Source organism: Abramis brama (genome assembly GCF_963993115.1).
Source record: "Abramis brama genome assembly, chromosome: 21".
In the NCBI taxonomy this organism is placed as follows: Eukaryota; Metazoa; Chordata; class Actinopteri; order Cypriniformes; family Leuciscidae; genus Abramis; species Abramis brama.
The window spans coordinates 32,131,520-32,138,633 of NC_139983.1; positions in this window are offsets into that span (position 1 = coordinate 32,131,520).

The window sequence follows — 7,114 nt, forward strand, 5'->3', positions numbered from 1 at the left end:
TTGGGAAAAGGAGCGATCTGGAGGTTGCCGTTGCCTCAGTCAGATAGTAACTGAAGGTGAATGGGAGTATTTTGTTGTACAGTACGCAGCAAACGGAAAAACAAAACAAATGTGGCTTCTATTTGAAGGACTTTGTTGCTTATTTATGTCAGGAACTTTCAAGGATCTAAGAGACGAGTTCAGTGTTTGTTAAATCGAGTGTGAGAGATTCTAGTTGCAAAAACCAATTTAATACCAAAAAAAAGAAAAAAAAAGAAAGATGTTTATGGACAGTGTGCTGTAAACTGTTCTCTGTCGGTCTTTGAACCCTGTGTATTTTTGAGCAAGCCATCTGTACAGCTTTCTGCACATGTCCTGCTTATCGGTCTGTATTTTCTCTCTTTTTTATTGCTTTAACTGTTGAAAGACAGAAAACAACCTACAAAAACAGCAATATGTAAAGCAGTGTTTGTTCCTTTGGTAATTTAAATTTATTATAATGATAATAAAAACATTTCCAAAGTGGTATTTTTTGGATAGTCGTATTTTGCTTGTGCATTTATTTATTTGTGCACAGTGTTTTGGGTTTGTTGGATATCTCATTGTTGCAATGTGGTGCTTCTGTGTTCAACCAATCACAAGACGGTTGAATGAACCTGCTTTATGCATCAGTTATTCATTCATCTCTCATTTCTGCACATAATCAAAGATGCAGATTTATTCATCCTAACTTTGATAGACAGTTTTGCTTTATCCATTGCAGTAAATGATGTCAATGACAATATTAGACATCAATATTTGTTTTGATAAATACATAGAAGCATTATTTCATAAATGGGGATGAAGAAGTAAAGGAAACATGAAGCATGTACATTCAGTATGTACAGTTTTAAACTTCCTGGTCATAGGTCATCAATGCTTTTAGCTGTAGTTCTGGTTATCAAGATTTAGCAAGCTGCACTTTATGTAAAATAAATAAATAAATAAACGTGTATGTTAGGATACTAATTTGGGGGTTTAATTTCACTTGAAAAGTCACTCTATACACATACATTTCAAATGTCCAGACTGATGTTTTGGTTAAAGGTGCATTCATTACCTTGCATTATTATTATGAATGGATGACCCATTGTCTCATTTCACCTGATCAAGTTTTGTATTGATTATGTACGAGGTTGAAAGTGATTTGCCAGGTTTGAGATTTTGGTAAGAGTTGAGTCCATTTAAAAACATTGATGGCTGTTTTGCAGTTGTGTGTTGAGCTTTAGGCCAAATTCATGTGTATGTGTGGAAATCTTTTATTTTGAAATAAATATATCGGTTTACATCGGAGATGTGTATTCTGTGTACAGAATTATTGCACATTATAAACTATTATGATAAACAATTGTGATCAAATTACATTTTCTCATTTCAGATATATATCGCTTTAAGAATTACGCTTTCCCAAATAATTCTCAGCTTCATGACTCACTGCTAAAATTACTTGAACACTTGAAAATAAAATAAAATAAAATAAAATAGTTTACTGGTAGAATATCAGATAGATATAGATAGATTACAGTAACATGAACTAAAAATGTTCATTTTATCAATCTTAATCTTAGTTAATGTTAATCTCAACATTTACTTATACATGACTAAAGTCATAAATTGTCCTGAACTAACATGAACTAAATATGAACTCTTGTATTTTTATTAATTAATGCTAAGATAGATAGATAGATAGATAGATAGATAGATAGATAGATAGATAGATATATAGATAGATAGATAGATAGATAGATAGATAGATAGATAGATAGATAGATAGATAGATAGATAAATAGATAGATAGATAGATAGATAGATAGATAGATAGATAGATAGATAGATAGATAGATAGATAGATAAGAATATTTAAACAATAATATTACAATGACTTTGGTTGTATTTAATCTTTCAAGATAAAAAAAAGTCTTACAAGACTAATATATTTTGCATGATTGTATATTGTTTCTTCCGACATTAGCCCTAAGTTGAACTGTGTTATGTACTCAATAGTTGATTTCAACACTTGAATATTGCAGTGTTTCCAGCAAATGCTGGTTTGAGCAACAATTACTTTAGAAAGTGCTAATTCTATGGTAAGACTGAAATTATGTGGTAAAACAACGAAATTTAGTTACTTAATGTAAGTCAAGGACAGCTATAGCCTACCAGTGATCTGAGTTCTGGATTTTATGTATTTTAAATATAAAATACTGATAGTCTATATAACATTTATATATTATTGGCCATATATACTGTATATTGGCCTATATTACAGTTAAGGACAACAAAATGGTAGTATTTGAAATGAATTAACCGTCATCAGGCAAAAATGTCACACTACACAATGGAGTTATGCTGCCACTTAGTGGTTAAAGAGTGATACATGTTTATGACATTATTTTACATTTTTTCTGTTCAGCATTGCTGTTTACAATCAATACATTTAAGTTTTTAAAGGTAGGCCTATATTCAAATGCAATTAGAATTATTATAAACATATTAGGAATGGTTCTTTTGAAATATGAAAGCTTGCTGAATTAAAGCAGAAATAACATGACGATATGAGAGTCAGTCAGGTGATTTCTTCAGAGAACTCACTGACTCGAGTGTGGATGTAGTCAGAGGTTAAAGCGTGCTGGAAATGTTTCGGGTTCACTGTCTTAGATAATGGTAGGGTAGGAAATGTTTTTCATAAGCACTTTCTGTTATAGGCTGTGGTAGATTTTTCTTACGTACAGTAGATATTAGTAAATTTATTAAATATTAATATTCTGAAAATATTAACTGTTTTAGGCCTACTAGTATTATTTATTTATACAATAATATTATTGAAGCCTATTATTTATTTATTTAGTCATATTTATCAAATAACAGTTATTGAGTTTTGTTTCTATATAGATTCAGTGTGTAGGTGTTACAGATGCTATTCAATCTCTCCATATTTCAGTGTCAGACTGGAAGAATTGAACAATTTGCAACAAACTTTTATTAAACATGCAATTTAGAACTTATTGCAAGCGCCCCCGACCCTATCAGCCATGAGCCATTTCGATACCGGTTCCTGAACGATACTTTTTTCGATACCAATTTTATGAAATCCATTTTAACAAGATTACATAACACATTACCTCAGAAAAACGTCGGTTTTATTTTTTCAGTTTGACTCCTGTGAAAAATGAAAAATGTCATTCTTCAATGAATTTTTTTTTTTATAAAGAGCTCATGCTCACCAAAGCTGAATTTGTTTGATCAAAAAAAATTTACATGAAAAAAATAAATAAAATACAGTAAAACTTGTAATATTGTGAAATAGTATTACAATTTAAAATCTGTTATTTTATTTTAATATATTTCAAAATGTCATTTATTCCTGTGGCGTCAAAGCTGAATTTTCAAAATCATTACTTCAGTGTCACATGATCCTCATATGAAAACAGTTTGCTGCTTAATATTTTGGAAACTATGATAATTTTTTTCATGATTCTTTGATGAATAAAAATTTCAAATGAACAGCATTTATTTGAAACAGAAATCTTTTGTAACATTACACGTTTTAAAGCTACACTGTGCAATTTTTTAGTTGATTCTTAGCAAAAAAACACTTTGTTCTTTCAAAATGATATGTGCCCATTAATGTGTAATTACTTCCACCAACTAATCAAGTATTCTCATAAGCGTAGAATCTGCCATTTAGAATACACATGAGCGAGTCGCTCGAATGGCGGCAGCCATGTTTCGCCTCCATCTTGAAAATACATTAGCCAAAGAGGGACATACCTGGAAATTCAAGCTTTGCCTTTCATGCTTTTACACTCAGTGGCACCGGGACGAATGCGAGGGGGAGATTACTCGCGACTGCCGGCAGATTTGAATTAATACGTCCACCGTAGGAGTTAAAACGCCCTCGGAATGGGAGGGGCTAGAAAGTAATATTCAGTTGGTAGTCATAAACAATTTCACCGCTAGATGGGAGAAAATCCTACACAGTGTAGCTTTAAGGTCACTTCTGATCACTTTAATGCATCCTTACTGAAAAAAAAATTCTGACTAACCAACACAGTTTTGAACGGCAGTGTACATTCAGTAGGTCATTATTGCAATATAAACACTGTCAGAGTGATCAACAAGGTATCTCTTCATTTACCAGTCGAAGACGGAGCAACTTTCTGCTCTTATGTTTACTCCGTGCACTGTCAAGGGCTTCATCATATTTGTTGTGGTACCGGTCTTTGCACAAAAATACATCTCATGAAAAAATGTACTTTCATACCTGCAAAACAAGTTTTGTTCAATAAATGCAGCAGCAGATGCTGAATATGTCTTCTGTCCTCTTGGTGGGGGGAGGGTCTAACTGTCTAGCATGTTTCTGATTGGAGGAATAAGACTTGCAACTGTCCTCCTCTCCCCTACCTGGCATCTAATTACCTGGGACGTCTCCAATCAACTCTTATTTATAGCTCTGCGTCTCCAGTCGACAACTGGCGTCGAGTTTCCTAACCCTAACTTGTTCCCCTAACTAACTTGCTGCGCAGCAATAATAACCACACACAGACTTCAGACAATGTCCTTGAAATGCTTTAATCACGGCCGGGAGAGTTATCAAGCATTTCTCAGAGAATCCCACCCAAGAAGAAGAATACATCGGGTTTATAGGATAAAGACAGACACAACAATAAGATTAACGTGACTAACTCATGACTTAACTCGTCACCTTTTTTCAATATGATTGTTTCAATCTGTGTAAAAGCAAAAAAAAAGTAAAAGCTCTGTTCACCCTCTGTTACTGGCATGAGCAAAATTACCATGAGAAAATGGTTTAGAGATCAGTTGATTGGCCTACTCAATATCTCATGAGACTATTCTAGAAAGTATATTTTTGATGTTGTCATGGTCAGCACTTCAGAGTTTTCCATTGACACAATATTCAAAGAACATTTTTGGTACATTTTGTTCAAGTGTTAGAATGTTAGGCCTGAAAAAAGGGAAGTGAGGTTTAGATGTTAGAATTATGGTTAGCTTAAAAGAGTTTACTATCTTATCTATTAAAAATACATAACAAGGCCTACTGGTTGAAACTCAATAACACAAATCAATAATAAAAGTGTTCTAAATATAATATTATTATTATTATTATTATTATTTTATTCTTTTTTTTACAAATAAAGACTTCTACAACAGGCTTTTGAGAAATGTTTATTTGTTCATCTCCCATCATTATATTGGATTGCATTATATGTTTATAAAGAGATTTATGCATTATAAAGAGCTTTATAAATGCAATTGCTTTATATATTGCATTATAAAGAGCTTTGATCAATAAAACTAAGAGTTTACATTTGATCTTCCTAAGACATATTTTTGGGAGATACAGAGTGACAAGTATGGCCTACTGTTATTAAGATCTCATTGTTTTACATACAAGCTATCCGAATTTGCCACTGCAAAAATTTTACAGACCAGACTATTTGTGCTGCATTGGTTGACAAACCGAGTCTTTATTGAATAAACTGGCAATAAACAATGCAGTTCATGGGTTACCGAGCCCAGGCCCGGTTCCAGAAGCCCGGTTGCTCTAACCTTAATGCACATATCCTATCAGACTTTTTTGCTATAGTCATTTCAAGAGTGTATTCTGCATTTGCAGTGTGTAGATGTTAATCAATGAAGCTGTCTACACCGCACAATAAATCTCTTTACATCGGGTCTACACTTTTTGTTAAAATAAAAGGGATTCGGGAGCTTGCAGAACTCAGCACTGAACAAAACCCCTGGCGTTTTGAGTGGTGAGTGGATTCTGACTAACTTAAACACCTCTGATTGGCCATTGCGTTCAAGAAATCAACAGATATGTCAGCGATCGGCTACACTGCTCAACACAGCAAAAGAGTCAAGAGACTCTGGCACATATGACATGTGAAGATTAGCACTAGGTCAGTACTGTATTTTCTTCGTTTAGCTTTGTTTTTAGCCTTTTTGTCTGGTGTTGTTGAAGATTTACTACCCTGTTGATAACTATTTAACCATGTTTGAAGGAATAGTTCACCCCCAAAAATGTTTTTTCAACATTTACTGACCCTCGAGTTGTTCCAAACCTGTATGAGTTTCTTTCTTCTGTTGAACACAAAAGAAGATATTTTGAAGAATGTCTGTATCCAAACAGTTAGATTGTAGAAAAAGTCAATGGGTGCCGTCCACTGTCTGGTTACGAACATTCTTCAAAATATATTCTTTTGTGTTCAACAGAACAACATGAGGGTTAGTAAATGATTACACAACTTTCGTTCATTTTTGGGTGAACAATCCCTTTAAATATGGTAGCCTAAAGTAACTGTAGCAGCAAAAGTATGGTAGCCTATTTCAATTAGTGGTTTATTCTTACCACAACCAATCAGTGAGCTTAAATAGAGAATAGTCTACATAGCAACAGTTTCATGTTTATTTTTCGTTATTTCATTATATATTGAATTATTATATTTATTTAGACATTTTTACATATATTAACAAAATTATTATTTTTATTAATAGTAGGAGGCCCACAGGTTGAAAACCACTGTCCTACATCATATAAAACCATAGACTGTAAAAAAAATAGTATAAAACATAAATGTCTGAAACTCAACAAAAACAGATGCAAACTGTTTCATAAAAAATAAAAATAATATATATATATATATATATATATATATATATATATATATATATATATATATATATATATATATATATATATATATATATATAAATTTTAAATGTCAGGCTTTATAGGTTTAAGAAAGTTTCTAAACAGGAGAAAATCTGTCAATCAACAAGTAAGTTAAGTTTGTTAGTTTTCTTTTTGCTTTGTTGCTAATTTTGATCCACTATATGAGCTATAATACACTTTCGGTTTGCCTTTTGTCGTCACTTGCTTTACTTTACTTAGTAAATAAAATCTCAGTTCTTTCCAAACTATTACAGTGATTTGTCCATTTCAGTTCAAACTAGGCTTGGTTTTCTCTTGGGTGTTTATGCAGCTGCATGTGATCAACATCATGTTGAACTGCGTCATGTGAGCTCAAAGTCCAAAGCACTGTGAAATTATTAACAACACTTTATGACAGAT